Below are 16492 nucleotides of genomic sequence, written 5' to 3'. Positions count from 1 at the left end.
TCGATGTAAGAGACATTCAACTGATAGCTAACTTATATTGGAAACAAACAGCAAAAAATATTAAGATCGAAAACGAAATCAGTGGAGAGGTAAAAATTCATTGCGGTGTACGACAGGGGTGTATATTGTCACATCTGCTATTTTACCTGTACTTAGAAAGCTATTTTCAAGGAAGCCTTACAAGGTGAATCGGTGGGTATTTTGGTTAATGGGAAACATATTAACAATATACGGGCTGATTGCTGATAGCTTAAAGAGTTTACATCAAAATGAACCTCAAGAAAATAAAACTATTACTAGTATCAAAAATAGCGACACCAGACACCAACACAAATTTCTTCATTAAGAGCGAACCAATCGAACGTGTGACCCATTATAAATATTTAGGTACATGGGAAATGAGAAATGGGACCAGTCTCAGGAAATAAAAACTAGAATTGAGATCGCAAGGAGTGCCTTTCTCAAAATGAGACGCCTGCTTGGCAATCGAGACCTTAACCTAGGTCTGAGACTGCGTATGGTACGAGGGTGGGTCAATAATTCCTTAGAAAAAAGCATTAAAACAGTTTTTATTTTTGTATTTTTTTTTTATTTCTCAACATAATCTCCTTGGAGCTCAATACACTTGGTTAGACGTTTCTCAATTTTTTTTAAACCGTCAGAAAAATAAGTTTTCGGAAGGTCCTCAAAATAAGCATTTGTCCGATCGACGACTTCTTCATTTGAAAAAAAACGTTGTCCACTTAGCCATTTTTTTAAGTTTGGGAAAAGGAAAAAGTCACTGGGGGCTAAATCTGGCGAATACGGTGGGTGGTCGACCAATTCGAACTTCAATTCTTCAATTTTAGCCCTTGATCGTAAACATGTGTGAACACGGGCATTGTCCTGATGAAAGAGGATTTTTTTCCTGTTTAAATGAGGCCGTTTTTCTTCAATTTCGTTTTTTAGCTGGTCCAATAAAAATGCATAATAATCCCCTGTTATTGTTTTTCCTTTTTCCAAATAGTCAACGAAAATAATTCCACGTGCATCCCAAAATACAGTAGCCATAACCTTACCAGCTGATTTTACGGTTTTCGCCTTCTTTGGACATGGTTCGCCTTTCGCAATCCACTGCTTTGACTGTTCTTTCGTCTCGGGAGTATAGTGGTGTATCCATGTTTCATCTACAGTCACAAAGCGACGAAAAAATTCATCCGGATTGCGTTGCATGAGCGACAACAGGGCTTTAGAGGCCACCACCCTATTGCGTTTATTGTCGACTGTGAGCAAACGCGGCACCCATCTTGCAGAAACTTTTTTCATGCCCAATTGGTCATGTAAAATAGAAATGACGCTACCTTTTGAGATCCCTGTAACCTCAATTATCTCACTCAACTTTAATCTTCGGTCACCTAACACCATATCGTGGATTTTTTTTATCATTTCTGGTGTAGTCACCTCTACAGGACGTCCTGAGCGTGGTTCATCCTTTGTTGATGTACGACCACGTTTAAATTCATTTAACCAGTTATAAATAGTTGCAAGTGAAGGAGCAGATATGCCGTGAACTAAATCCAACTCATTTTTTATTTCCTTTGCTGTTAACCCTTTTATATTAAAATGTTTAATAACAGCTCTAAACTCAATTTTCTCCATTTTTGTAAACAAGCAAATTTTTTTTTAAATTTACGAAAATAAAAAACAACAACCCGACCAATCTGATTGAAACTTCGCAGCATACTGAATCGGTAGTGCCGCTGCATGAAAACAAACCGCTTACAGTACTAGTCGCGCCACCTGTCGGCTTTTCTAAGGACTTATTGACCCACCCTCGTACATTGTTATGTTCTCTGAATTCTTTTCTATGGTATGGAAGTATGGACGCTAAACCAAGAGATGTCACGGAGACTTGAAGCTTTCGAGATGTGGCTGTATAGACGCATCCTCAAAATTCCTTGGACTGACCGGGTGACAAATGTTGAAGTTCTCAAACGAATGGGGAAGGACCGAGAAGTTCTACGTAGTATCAAAACTAGGAAACTACAGTACCTCTGCCACACTATGTGAGGACAAAAGTACAGCATTCCCCAATTTGTCATTCAAGGAAAGATCAATGGTAGCCGTAGCAGAGGACGGCACCGCATTTCGTGGCTTAAGAACCTCCATGATTGGTACGAGTGCAGCTCCACTGAATTGTTCCGGGTAGCAGATGACAAATCCAAGATCGCCTTGATGGTGGCCGACCTCCGCTAGGGGATGGCATAATAAGAAGAAGATGACAGTTCGACCAACATCAACAGCTAGTGAACGAGTGTTTTAAGTTGCAAACAATTTTTGCACGAAAATTCGAAGTTCTATGAACCACGAAACGCTAGATGCATTGGTATTAAAATATTTCGTTTTAAAAAATAAATAAACATATCGAATAAAATATATTGTAGTCATACTTACTGTACGAAAACATCCTCTTGGCTACGCTTCCAGGCGCTGTTGTTTACTAAATGGGAAGAGCTTATTAGTTTATAATGGAAGTGCGGTTAAAAATGGGCAGAGCATGTTCAGTTCACAGTTTTAACACGTAGCCAAGAAGATGTTTTCATACAGTAGTTTTATTTATTCTGATGTTTGTTTTTTACAGCATAATGTTGATGCACTATTATAATATATATTATACCCATTATCTGGCGTATGCATATAACAGCTAACTGCATTCAAGCTACTTAATGCAAATTTGCATGCATAAACCTAAATAGAGTCGGTTGAATAGTGACGTCACGTCTCTGATCTAATACTTTTGATTCCCCGATAATTAATTTAAAATATTGAAATTGTGAATTGGTGTAAAAATGTGCAAACGGTAACATATAAATTTAATAATTATAAATGAATAATTATCATGTACTTTAAATAACTTATTAGTTATGACATCATATTTATTTTATACTTCTAACAATATAAATATTTATTTAGGAATCGAGTGGCCACACTTTTGTCTCGCAGCTAACTTCATTTATGTTATGAGAGACGTGTTATTGACTGCGAGAATCCGTCCTAATGTACCATTCGGAAATAAAAAGGGATCTAATTATTATCATGTATACCAATCAGCCTATGACAATCTTACCAGTGTGTTTGAGATTTTAATCTTGTTTATTACAGTTTAGGTGATATTTTGAAACAATGCAGACTGCTTCCAATTGCATATATAATATCTTAAATAAAGCAGTAACTTGTAGGCTCATATTATTATGTAGTACCTATTTTATCGTAATGTTACGTAAATCCATCTTATCCATGGGAAATACTGCGTTTTTTATGACGTCTTTAGTGAGTAATCGAACCACGGGAGCATTGTATTTAGACTATGGATTAAAATTCATGATGTGTTTTTTAAACGGCACAATTACTGTTTAAAGTTTGCAAATGCTCTACCGAATCTACAAAATTGATGGGTTCTCAATTATAATTATATGTATTACATATATTATAGTATAATGACAATTCTAACCAACAAAAAAACTTATAATGAATTCATTTTTGCGACTCGACAGGAGGTGGACGGCCGCCATGTTTCATTTTCGTGCGCATTCCTGTACGCATCTCATTTTTTATAGATTTCTTATTTGGCCGATAAATCACTAACTGCGTTGAGTGCGCTTTGTATTTGTGATTTGACATTTTTTCGATCTTATTTATATTTTTTATTCTATGTATATTTATAATCTGTGTTGAATCTTGTATTCTATTATTTTAAAATTAATGCATATTTTACCTATTATGTTCATGCATTTTCTTTTCTTTATAATTTATTTTATTCATAAGATGTACATACTCATTTAAAAAATAAACGTACCTACGTACATATAAAAAAAATATTTCAGTTATAACCGGTTAGCTGGTTACTAATCCTAAATTAACCGTTAGCCGGTTAGTATTATTACCCCGGTTAATTGGAAGCCTTACTGATTTGAATGCTTCCCCCTCTGTTAGCATTTTGAGCATCTTTCAATTACTTAAATAGAGAAAATTTATTACGTTTCAAATATAAATTAATAAAAAATAACTATTCTGATTACTTTGTATATTATCATTATTAATCAAAACATATAAATCTCTGTATGTTTTCATAATCTTTAAACTCGCATTATATTATATAGGTAGTATCTTCTTTATTTAAAATATTCAAGATTTATAATGCTTTGTATGCGATAATTAATTTTATTAACGGAAATAAAGTAATGCAATCAGTATGTACAGTTTTATGAAGTTTCTATAATGTAAACATATAATATTATTTGACATTGCATCATACTATCATTAAATGACCTTCGCTAATAATGGTGATTACCTATATTAAAACTTCGTGAATAACAAAATAATAACTCATCGATTTGAAAATTGATATTGTAGGCATATAAAGGTTCTAAAGTAGGTACGAGGGTGGGTCAATAAGTCCTTAGAAAAGCCGACAGGTGGCGCGACTAGTACTGTAAGCGGTTTGTTTTCATGCAGCGGCACTACCGATTCAGTATGCTGCGAAGTTTCAATCAGATTGGTCGGGTTGTTGTGTGTTTCTCGTACATTTAAAAAAAAAAATTGCTTGTGAAAAATGGAAAAATGGAGAAAATTGAGGTTAGAGCTGTTATTAAACATTTTAATATAAAAGGGTTAACAGCAAAGGAAATAAAAAATGAGTTGGATTTAGTTCACGGCATATCTGCTCCTTCACTTGCAACTATTTATAACTGGTTAAATGAATTTAAACGTGGTCGTACATCAACAAAGGATGAACCACGCTCAGGACGTCCTGTAGAGGTGACTACACCAGAAATGATCAATAAAATCCACGATATGGTGTTAAGTGACCGAAGATTAAAGTTGAGTGAGATAATTGAGGTTACAGGGATCTCAAAAGGTAACGTCATTTCTATTTTACATGACAAATTGGGCATGAAAAATATTTCTGCAAGATGGGTGCCGCGTTTGCTCACAGTCGACAATAAACGCAGCAGGGTGGTGGCCTCTAAAGCCCTGTTGTCGCTCATGCAACGCAATCCGGATGAATTTTTTCGTCGCTTTGTGACTGTAGATGAAACATGGATACACCACTATACTCCCGAGACGAAAGAACAGTCAAAGCAGTGGATTGCGAAGGCAAACCATGTCCAAAGAAGGCGAAAACCGTAAAATCAGCTGGTAAGGTTATGGCTACTGTATTTTGGGATGCACGTGAAATTATTTTCGTTGACTATTTGGAAAAAGGAAAAAAAATAACAGGGGATTATTATGCATCTTTATTGGACCAGCTAAAAAACAAAATTGAAGAAAAACGGCCTCATTTAAACAGGAAAAAAATCCTCTTTCATCAGGACAATGCCCGTGTTCACACATGTTTACGATCAATGGCTAAAATTGAAGAATTGAAGTTCGAATTGGTCGACCACCCACCGTATTCGCCAGATTTAGCCCCCAGTGACTTTTTCCTTTTCCCAAACTTAAAAAAATGGCTAAGTGGACAACGTTTTTTTTCAAATGAAGAAGTCATCGATCGGACAAATGCTTATTTTGAGGACCTTCCGAAAACTTATTTTTCTGACGGTTTAAAAAATATTGAGAAACGTCTAACCAAGTGTATTGAGCTCCAAGGAGATTATGTTGAGAAATAAAAAAAAAATACAAAAATAAAAACTGTTTTAATGCTTTTTTCTAAGGAATTATTGACCCACCCTCGTATGTATATACAAAAAAAATATTATTGTCTGCACTTTCAGTCCATATGAGTCTCTATTGGGTGGAGGTTATAATAACGAGAATTTTAAGCGAAATGGTTACTAACGGTTTACCTAAACTATTTCATACATTGAAAAAACAATACTTATGCATTATTTTCACAGTCGCAGGGCAGGGATGAATCTGCAATCCTAATCTTTCAGAGATGACCATTTTACCAAATAGGCCACTGTGGATTTCAAAGTTGATCATGTATTGAGTACCTACATTATAAATAATTACAAGATAAAAAGAACTTTTTATATACAACGTTTTTAAATTTTCTGTTGAATCATATAAACTTGACTTGACTAGCTTAAACGATCAAAAAAATTTGTACTTGATAGAAATAATACCGAAATGTCATATTGATTTCCATAGTAATGCACGTATATATTAATAATTTAATAGCTAGGACCCCAGCAACCAATAATGGTGTTGAAATAACTTTTCATACAAAACAGAATTAACTGAAAATGAATTCAATTCTGCTTAAAGATGGCTAAAAGTATTAAAAAAATGCATTGGCATCGTGTTCTGATATATTCTAAAAGTTTCAAACGTCTAGCTGGTCGGGAAGTTAGTTAAAAATTGATTGCAAGATTTGTAGCGGACAAATAAGAATATGAGCTAAGAAAAACGTTGTAAAATAGAGATGACCGTACAGTATATCCATTGGTATGTGGTTTTATGGTTCACCTAACTGCAGTTATGAAAAATAATTTATAAAATATCGATTTAGATTCTAATATATTGATTTTACTGATACAAACATGTAGGCGAAATAACACTGGCTCGGGGTTATTCCGCATACCACCCGTCTACCACTACCCGCTAACAGTGGATTTCTTGGGTTTATTTAATTTTTATTCATATTTTTGTAGGATTTGATGTGTGTGGAGATAAAGTCGTAGTCGCTTGGAAGTTTCGAGGAGAGTTTATTTATTGATACAAGAAGATGACAGAGTAATGTTTAATCGAGGGTACGGATCTGATGAGATTAATGTTATTGAGAGATTAATCGGACCGCGAGACTGGAGTCGAGTATGACGGTTGACCGGACTCATGTCTCGAGTGACGAGTTATGGATAGTCCTTGCCGTTTATACAAATGCAGTCCATACATTACAAGAGACATTGTCACAATTAAATAAATCATAATAGACAGCGCTCGGAATGGAGCAGAACGCCCTGGAGCGCCGTTCCGGTTCGTGAATTCCTCGAGAAAAACCGTTCCTTCTCGAGGAATCCTAGAAGATAGCAAGATTTCTCATAAAATTTTCGAGCCTCATCAGAATATTTCATATGGCGTTTCGGTTCAAAATATTTTGAAACATAATAAAATAATTATCTTTCTATTAAAAAATGATTTTACTAGTTAAAAATCCCTGATTATTATTCCTACATAATATGTCGATACAAATGGGTGCCACAATTAAAATTAAAGCCAAGTTAAAATTTTGTTCTTAGAAATGCATCGAGATAGGTATATTTTTTCCCAACAATGCATTTCTAGACAACCCATGTGTCTGATAATAAAAAATAAAAGTTTTTATTGAAGAAAGCACCTTTAGATTTATTGCTCTCTTCCGTTTTCTTAATAAGACAATATGATAATATAATAGTATATTATTACAACAATATTTTTTTATGTGCAGACAAAATCACAAAATACATCATTTATTTAGGGTACCTGGTATTATGGGTATAGATTATAGAAGGACGTAAGGTAGATGGTTTGTGAAATACAAAAGTATCATGATGCAATCAATCCACTTTTCAAATATTCACGTCATTCTTATAATAGTAATATATACAATGGAAAATGTATTTGGCACTCATAAAACCATTGCAGGTAGGTGTATATTGGTATGTTATATTATAATCAAATAATTCATGAAAATAGTTTTTTATTATTATTTAAAAATTATCTTGGTTATGGCTATGCCTTCTAAAATTTTTACGTTTTTAATACTAAGCTTAAGGGGCGACATGCTCAGCGTAGGTAAAAATGGAGCTTTTGTTCTATTTTCAAAGCATGATCCTGGACATACCTTAAACGTTGTAGATAATCTATTTATATAATTTTGAAGCCTTATTATCCTTTATATTTACTTTAAACATTTGATGACTGCATAAAGTATTTTTATTACATAAAATAGTATTCTTTTAAACCTCTCGCTCTAATGTTTTAGAATATAGTCATATTTCAGTAAATAAATGTGCAGTGGTCTAAGGATTTTTTACATTTATTAATTTTTAAACGCATTTATAAAACCATCAGTATAATTTATGTCGACATTATTATAGTATCAATAGAAAAATTATTTCAAATCATTTCACCTCTTAATTATTACTATTATATTAGGTTAATTAATGCAGCGTAATTATTGAATTTGGAAGGAAATATATCATTGAACCCACATTAACTGATAATATTGCTGCAGGTATTTATTAATTAAATAATTAGGAGAACACAAATTATGACTAAATAAGTAGAAGTGATGTGAAGTGATCACTTATGTACCTGCCGCGGTGTGGTCTGCTCTCATTGCAGATGACAGACTGTACATGGGGTGGGACTCTTTCCTACTCCAGAACTATCTAGGGGTAACCAAGTGCAATAAATGCCACTTATATGGGCACATGGCCAAATCACATAATAGAAAATTTCTTCTTTGCCCATATCCGCCCCTTAACTGGAGCATATGGACACCACGCGGCGCCTCCAAGAATCCCTGTCGCTCGCCAGTCTTCTTGCTTCGTTCCAGGTCAAACCAGCATCCCGTAGCTCCGCCGTATACACTCTGTAGATTGTATTTAGCGGCCTTCCAGGACGCCAGAATACGGTCGGCTTGAAGAACAGGCAAGCCAGGTTAAAGTTCTCTTCTGGCATCCGCAGCACGTGGCCGAGCCAGGTCCAACGTCGCCTCTTCACTTTCAGCATGATGAGAAGCTGCTTGGTACGTTCTTTTATCTTCTCGTTGCTCCTAATACCACCGCACACCCAGTATTCGTCGCAAACATCTGTTTTCGAAGCTCAGTATACGGTTACTCTGAGCCTTCGTAAGGTGCCATGATTCGCTACCGTGAAGCAGCACCGTCAGAATGCAAGCGTCGAATAGGCGGCATTTGGTTTTGACCGAGTACAATCGTGAGTCCCAGACATTTCGCATCGAGTTGAATGTTGCTCCAGCCATTCCCATTCGGATAGCGAGCTCTTTCTGCGAAATGCCATCTCTCGTGATGTGTACCCCCAGGTACTTGAAGCTGTCGACGCTCTCGTGAAAATTTGGTACTGCCCAACAAAAAACCAATTATTTTGGGAGATGTTAATTTGTATTCCGCTGGTATAATTGAATCTGACTATACCAGCTTTAATAATTTATTTAATTTAAAACAATTTTCTTCTGTGAAAAATAGTCTCGGTCGGACGCTTGATTTGGTGCTATCTAACGTTGGTTGCACGGTGGTCAGCGAGTGTGACGAGCCTCTCGTTACTGAAGATGTCTATCATCCCTCTACTTGCACAATTGTATCTTTTAAGCATGTATCGCACAGAAATGATTCGTCAATTCCTCCACTGAATAGGCATAATCCGCAATGGAATTTTTCAAATGGAAATTTTTTAGCGTTGTATAATTCTTTGAATACTACGGATTGGACCTCTGTATATGAACAAATTGATGTAAACACGGCATTAGATATTTTCTATAACAAATTTTATAACAGTCTGGACTCCTGTTTCCCTCGCCGGCTCGTTCATCTACTGAAGTACTCATGTCCAAAGTGGTTTATGCCAGAAATTATTTACAATCTAAGGTCAAAGGCATATTATCACGCACTGTGGAAAAAACATAGACGGACTGCAGATTATAGTAAATTTTCCTGTCTAAGAAACTCATTGAAGTGTGACATCTCTTCGGCTTACAAATCATATCTAACGTCAATTGGTCGAAATATTGTCTCAGATCCTAATTGTTTTTGGAAATATATTCATTCGCTTAGTTCCAGTAGTACTACAAAAGATAATGCCATGATGACGTTGAATAATGATCCTATAGAGAACCATGGCATATCTGATGCATTTGCTAAGTATTTTGAATCACTTTATAGCTCAATAGAACCGCTGCTTGACCCCGATTCTGCTGGTCCTTCATCTGCAACGCAAGATATTCAAATCTTAGCATTTGACGAGAAAGATATGGAATATGGGTTTTCAAATTTGTCTCCCAAAAGTTCATTTGGACCAGATGGCTTGCCACCTTATGTTGTTAAGGGCTGTTATTAACATATACCCTTTCCGCTCAAACATATATTTAATTTAATCATAGCATCCAGCACTTTTCCTGATGCATGGAAAATAACCCGCCTAAGGCCGCTTCATAAAAAGAGATCTAGATCAGAGATCTCTAACTATAGGTCAATAGCAGTTCTTTCGGCTCCATATAAATTATTTGAATCGATATTACATGTACACATCAACCGTCAAATAGACTCTCGCCTCTCCGATTCGCAGCATGGTTTTCGACTTAGGCGGTCCACAGTAACAAATCTTATAGTGTATAATAATTTTATTTCAAATTCTATGGATAAGTCAATTCAAGTTGATTTTGTGTACACAGATATTTCCAAGGCATTTGATTGTGTTGATCACGATATTTTATTACAAAAGCTTTGTACATTCGGCGCGTCATATAGTGTAATATGTTTTTTTGCTTCTTATTTGAAAAATCGCCGTCAATTTGTTGATTACCATGGGAATGAATCGCGGATTTTTAGAACAAACTCTGGTGTTCCTCAAGGTTCAAATCTTGGCCCAATTTTGTTTTTAATATTTTTTGTGATATTGTCAAAGTTATAACCAATTCTTCTTGTTTGCTATTCGCAGATGATCTTAAACTTTTTCGAACTATTGAAACCCCATTATGCTGTGCGATGATGCAGTCTGACCTAGATGCTATCTCGCAATGGTCTATCTTGAATAAACTTGAATTCGCTACCTCCAAATGTAATATTATTTCATTCAGTCGTTCAGGGCACACCTTATTGTTCCCATACACATTGTCTGGTATAATATTGAGTGGGGTAACGGAGATAAAAGATTTGGGTGTATTGCATGATGAAAAGTTCACTTTCAATCAGCATATTCTTAACATCAGTTCTAGATCTAGCAAAATGCTTGGTTTTGTTATGAGGGTTTCAAAATCATTCGAAAACGTCCGAGTGCTACGTACATTATACGTATCATTTGTGTTGAGTATTCTTGAATATGCCAGCATTATTTGGAGTCCTAATAGGTCCATCCACACAATTAAGTTGGATCGTGTCCACAATAGATTTCTTAGATTTCTCTACTTAAGAACATACGGGTTCTTTCCTTATGATAATGATAATAAAATTAATTTCCCGACTCGTTTTCTTCTGGGTATGCTATCAATGCAATCTCTGTCTACCCGAAGAGTGATTGTTCTTTTAAAGCATTTCTTTTTACTTCTTCGTGGGTTCATTTACAATCCGTATATACTGGCAAATATTAATTTTCATGTTCCCACCAATATCACTCGTAGCTCCACGGTCTTCAAGATACCTCGTCACAGGACAGATGTAATGTTTCATGATGCTGTGTATCGTGCAATTAGCTTATTTGATGGCACCATAAAGGTTGATTTGTTTTTTATTAACTATATAATGTTTGTGGATGTATTAAATAGGTTAAATTTATAATTGTATATATTATCATATTTCTTTAATATTTACACATGCTGTCTTTTCTACTTTCTTGTTATACCTATTAGTTGTTATTTGTAATTAAGATATTTTTATATATTTGTATTTATTACGTATTATGGCGCATTGGCTAATCACTGTAATGCCGTAATACTCTTTTTCTAAATAAATAAAATATAACATATTCAATATTATATTGATGACCCAATCACATTTTTTTATAATAATTTACAAATGATGTCTTTTATATCGAATTTTTAGTAAAATTGTTGTGAAAACACATACCTACTGTGAAAATAATTTTCTATAAATTAAATTATATCCACCTAACATTCTAAATTTTAAAACAATATGTACCTACTTATCGGTTTAAAAATACAAGGACAATTAATTAACTAACCGTAAAAAGAAATAAGATTAAAATAATTGATAACGTCATAAGGTCATCAACACAGCTTTTAAAAGTACATTTCCAAGGACACAACATTAAAAATTGATTTAACCAATCATCATGTGAAGTATTCTACACCAGACATATTGGCTTCATCATCACTCGATACTAATTCACTTTCACTACTGCTATCAAAATCGACACTAAAAACTAAACTTTGGTCACTCATAGTCTCACAACATCTATCTTTTACCATATAATCCTCTCCCAAATGTATTGTGTATTCACATTGTTTTTTCCAATCGTGTCCGGTGTTATCGCTCCAAAAGCATCTTCTGTTAGCCTCTGCATGTCAGCTGCTCGGCAATCAACATTATTACTTGCAATAATTGTAATTCTTCTTTTCACAAGACGTGACCACATAAATTCTATTGGGATAAGATCACGGCGGTATGGTGGTAGACGAACTACCTACTGTTGAGCCTTTTTCTTTGATCAGCTCGTCGAATAAATTCTTTGACGGTGATTTATTTCTATCAATTATTTCTTTTAATTTTAATCATATTTTTTTCGAATATAATAATTTATTGTCTTTCAGCCATTCTTTCATAACTTTATTTTATTTCAATAATGTTTATTCTTGAAAATATTCTTCTGGCCAATTTATTATTACACTGCCAGTGTACTTAAATGATCATTTTTATACTTAATTATTATACGTCTAAAAATATTAATAAAATAGATTACGATACACACAATTATACAATATACAAACATAATTCCCAGTATTTGGGGAAATATTTCTTGTATTACAACACTGAATTTTGACATATCTGACATGACCAGAACCCGTGATATGGACTTGTTTAAGTATTGTATAGGCTCGCCTTTTAAATAGCGACTCTTTTTCTTCTTCGCAATATATCAAAAGAATAATAATAATGATTCGAACATCACTTCATATTGTTTTAGACATCTTTTGAATATAAAAAGCTTCAAATTACGTAAATTGATAGATGCGTCCAATACGAGTGTCAAAAATGTAATGAATATTTTGGGGGCGTTCCTTATTTGAAACCGGAAGTTCGATTAGCTGTACTGGAGGGAATTGTAGTTCACAGTTTTGCCACGTAGCCAAGATGAAGTTGCCGGACAATAAGCTTAAAATAATGTCGACATTGCATGTTTTGAAAAAATTTATTAGGCTCTCATAGACCCCTGCAGGTAGATTGTTTATGAAAAATGGCAATGCCTTCTACAATTTTCACCTAGCTTAAAATAATATTCATTTCGCATATTTTGAAAAAAATGTATTAGGCTGTCATAAGACCCTGCAGGTAGATTGTGTATGAAAAAATGACAATGCCTTCTACAATTTTCACCTATTTTCATTTGCCTATTTAAAAAAAAAATGTATTAGGCTCTCATAGAACCCTGCAGGTAGATTCTTTTTGAAAAAATGTCATTGTCTTCCAGAATTTTAACCTAGCTTAAAATAATATTCATATAGCATATTTTGAAAAAAATGTATTATGCTGTCATAAGACCCTGCAGGTAGATTGTTTGTAAAAAATGGCAATGCCTTCACCTATTTATAAAATAATATTGATATTCCATATTGAAAAAAAATGCATTAGGCTCTCATAAAATAGAGCTCATAGATAAGGTAGATTGTTTGTGAATGAAATATAAAATTATCATAATGTAATCCTACTATTCAAATATTCACTACATTCTTATCAATGCGCTGGAAAATGTATTAGGCACTCATAAACTTATGTAGGTATATTGCTTTATAATCAATTAAAGAAAATTATTTTTGATTATTTTTTAATAGTACCTACTTGGTAATGGCAATTACTTTTCGCATTCTACGTTTAAATAATGATATTAAAAGAGTAATAGTAAATAATATTAATAACTATAGAATTAAGCAACAAGATCATTTTAAACCAGCGGCACTCCATTTCAACTTCTTACCAATAAGAAAAACAAATAATTTGGATAGTTCGATGAACCAATGGAACACTTTTATTTATTTTGTGAACCTGATTCTAAATCACCACACCAGAGCTAGTCGAAGAATCTAGGTCGCGATGGCCGCGTGGATTAAGCGCCGGTCTATAGTGTCGAGGGTCCCAGGTTCGAATCCTGGGTCTGGCAAGTTCACATATTGTTTTTCAATTTGTGCATGAGTCAGGGTATGGACCTAATAGGTTGAGCAAGTGGCTGACATCCATTTCTCGTAAAAATAAAATCTGTTAATACAAACCTCCACTCTGTGGAGGCCCATATGATCCTATTAGGATCGGACATGGTCAAAAGAAAAGAATGCATATTTAATAAAGAATGCTACATTCGTAAAACTTGTGTATCAATTGAATACCTAATTTTATTAAATTATTAATTAATAATTTATTATGATGTTCATAATGTGTTCTTGATGCTTGATGCTCTTGCTTTTTCGTACATGTTGGATTTGAATTTGATTAAAAAATAGTTTTATCAAAATATTTCCAATTTACTAAAAATCACAGCTTTGAATAAAGTCGCATGTGTCTTGTCTGTCATTTACCTTGGATCTCTTGTAACTCGACATAATGATATTACAGAAGAAATCAACAAGAGAATCATGTCTGCGAATAAATGCTACTTTGGTCTGTTAAGACATTTTAAGTCCCGCTTACTATCTCGTCGAACTAAAAGCACTCTTTACAAGACACTTGTAAAGCCAGTGCTCACCTACGCATCGGAAACCTGGACATTAACTCTGCGAAATGAACATCTTTGAAAGAAAAATTCTCCGCCGTATATATGGACCGATCAGGGATGGCACCAATTGGAGGAGAAGATATAATGCTGAGCTCTACGGACTGTACGAAGATTGCAGCGCAGTTCAATCAACTAAGATTGGGAGACTGCGATGGCTAGGTCATGTGCACCGTATGAATGACAATGAACCGGCAAAGAGAGTGATGTCCAGCAATCCAATAGGACGTAGAAGAAGAGGGAGGCCAAAGATTCGCTGGTTAGATGGAGCTGCCAGTGACTGCCGTATTCTGGGGGTACCAAATTGGAAAACGGCCACACTGGATAGGGACAGGTGGAGGGAGCTGTTGGAGGAGGCCAGGACCCACACCGGATTGTCGTGCCCCTGATGATGATGTGTCTTGTCTGTATATATCTCAAAGGCTGTTTGAGACTTTCACGGTTGTTTGTCATCGTAATTGATTTTTGGGTTTTCACCGCATGGACTTCTTCCTTCTTTCCTTGACGTCTCGGGCTAGTTGCAGTGCAGAGGCCATTATCAAGAGATATCATAATCAAACATAATAATTATATTATAACATGTCGAGGAAAGAAGGAAGAAGTAGTACACTTGGTAAAAGTAAGTTGGTAAAATGTTAAAAAAGGTAGTTAGTAAAATGTTGCTTAAATCCGATTTATTTGTTTGTCACTGAATGACTTTCGATAAAATCTTAACAAGCATAAGTCATTATAAGCGGATAGACATTATTGACACTATAAAAAATAAATCCTTCGTTATAAATATAGAAGCAAAAGTTGCTAAACTATGTATGGTGACTTACTGATTTGTCATTTGAAAATTTCAAATACTTGTCTGAAACAGGCAAGAATAACTAAACAAGAATAGTTCCTTTAACTTGTCATAAGAAGATCGCTTTGGTCCAGATTATTAACAAGCAAAAGTCACCAAACCACATTTCAGCCATCTTGCCTCCTTCAAAACTTTCCAGGTGTATTAATTAGCATCAAAAAGTAAAAGAAATCTAAATAACTTATTAAGAAGACATGAGAAAATTATGTTATGTATATGATACCTTAAAAACAGTAAAATCTGATTTTTCTTTCATCTCCAAACTTTCAAATTACGGTATCTCGAAATGATGTTTTTTGGGTTGGTGACTTTTGCCTGAACGGTGACAATATAATATCTGTATTATTGTATATTCTTTATGTCGACAATGTCTCTCTGAAGCAGACAAAACCTGTCCAGAATAATGTAAATAATAACATGAAATAAAAGATCATTTTATTTTTGAGTAAGTTTTTATTCAAAGTACCATTGTTTAATGAGCCTAAACTTATAAAATTTCAAATAGTAATTTGATCAGTATTAATGAAAATAAAACATATGGAATTAAATAAATTCATTTCAGACTATGACGGTATCAAAACAGGAAAAAACTTATAGAGACAACATAAATCCCCAATTCTAATAATCTGTATTATGCTGAGAATTTGCAAACAAGTCTCACTAAAACGTGGAGGAAATTAATGTAATATAAAAAGTGGTGGACACTTAAAAATGATAATAAATTATAATGCCTCATTAATACTTCTTGAGTTCATTCCAACTTCAATTATTGTACAGGATTGTTTGGAAAAAAATAAAATAATAACGCTTGTTAATTAGTTAAATAATTTATACTGGATCTTAAGCCGCGTTGACACGGTCCAAGTACACTTAGACCGAGTGCCATCCAAGTGACAGCTTCATACTAATTATTCCTATCCAAGCTAACTTGGATGATTAGGACGCGGTCCAAGTAGCTTTGATAGGAATAATTAGTATGAAGACGTCTCATACGAGTGCACT

This window comes from Rhyacophila brunnea, unplaced genomic scaffold (assembly GCF_057557595.1).
Source record: "Rhyacophila brunnea isolate RB1 unplaced genomic scaffold, BYU_Rbru_1.0 scaffold_1, whole genome shotgun sequence".
NCBI classification, from domain to species: Eukaryota; Metazoa; Arthropoda; class Insecta; order Trichoptera; family Rhyacophilidae; genus Rhyacophila; species Rhyacophila brunnea.
Note: the sequence above shows the minus strand (reverse complement) of the source record.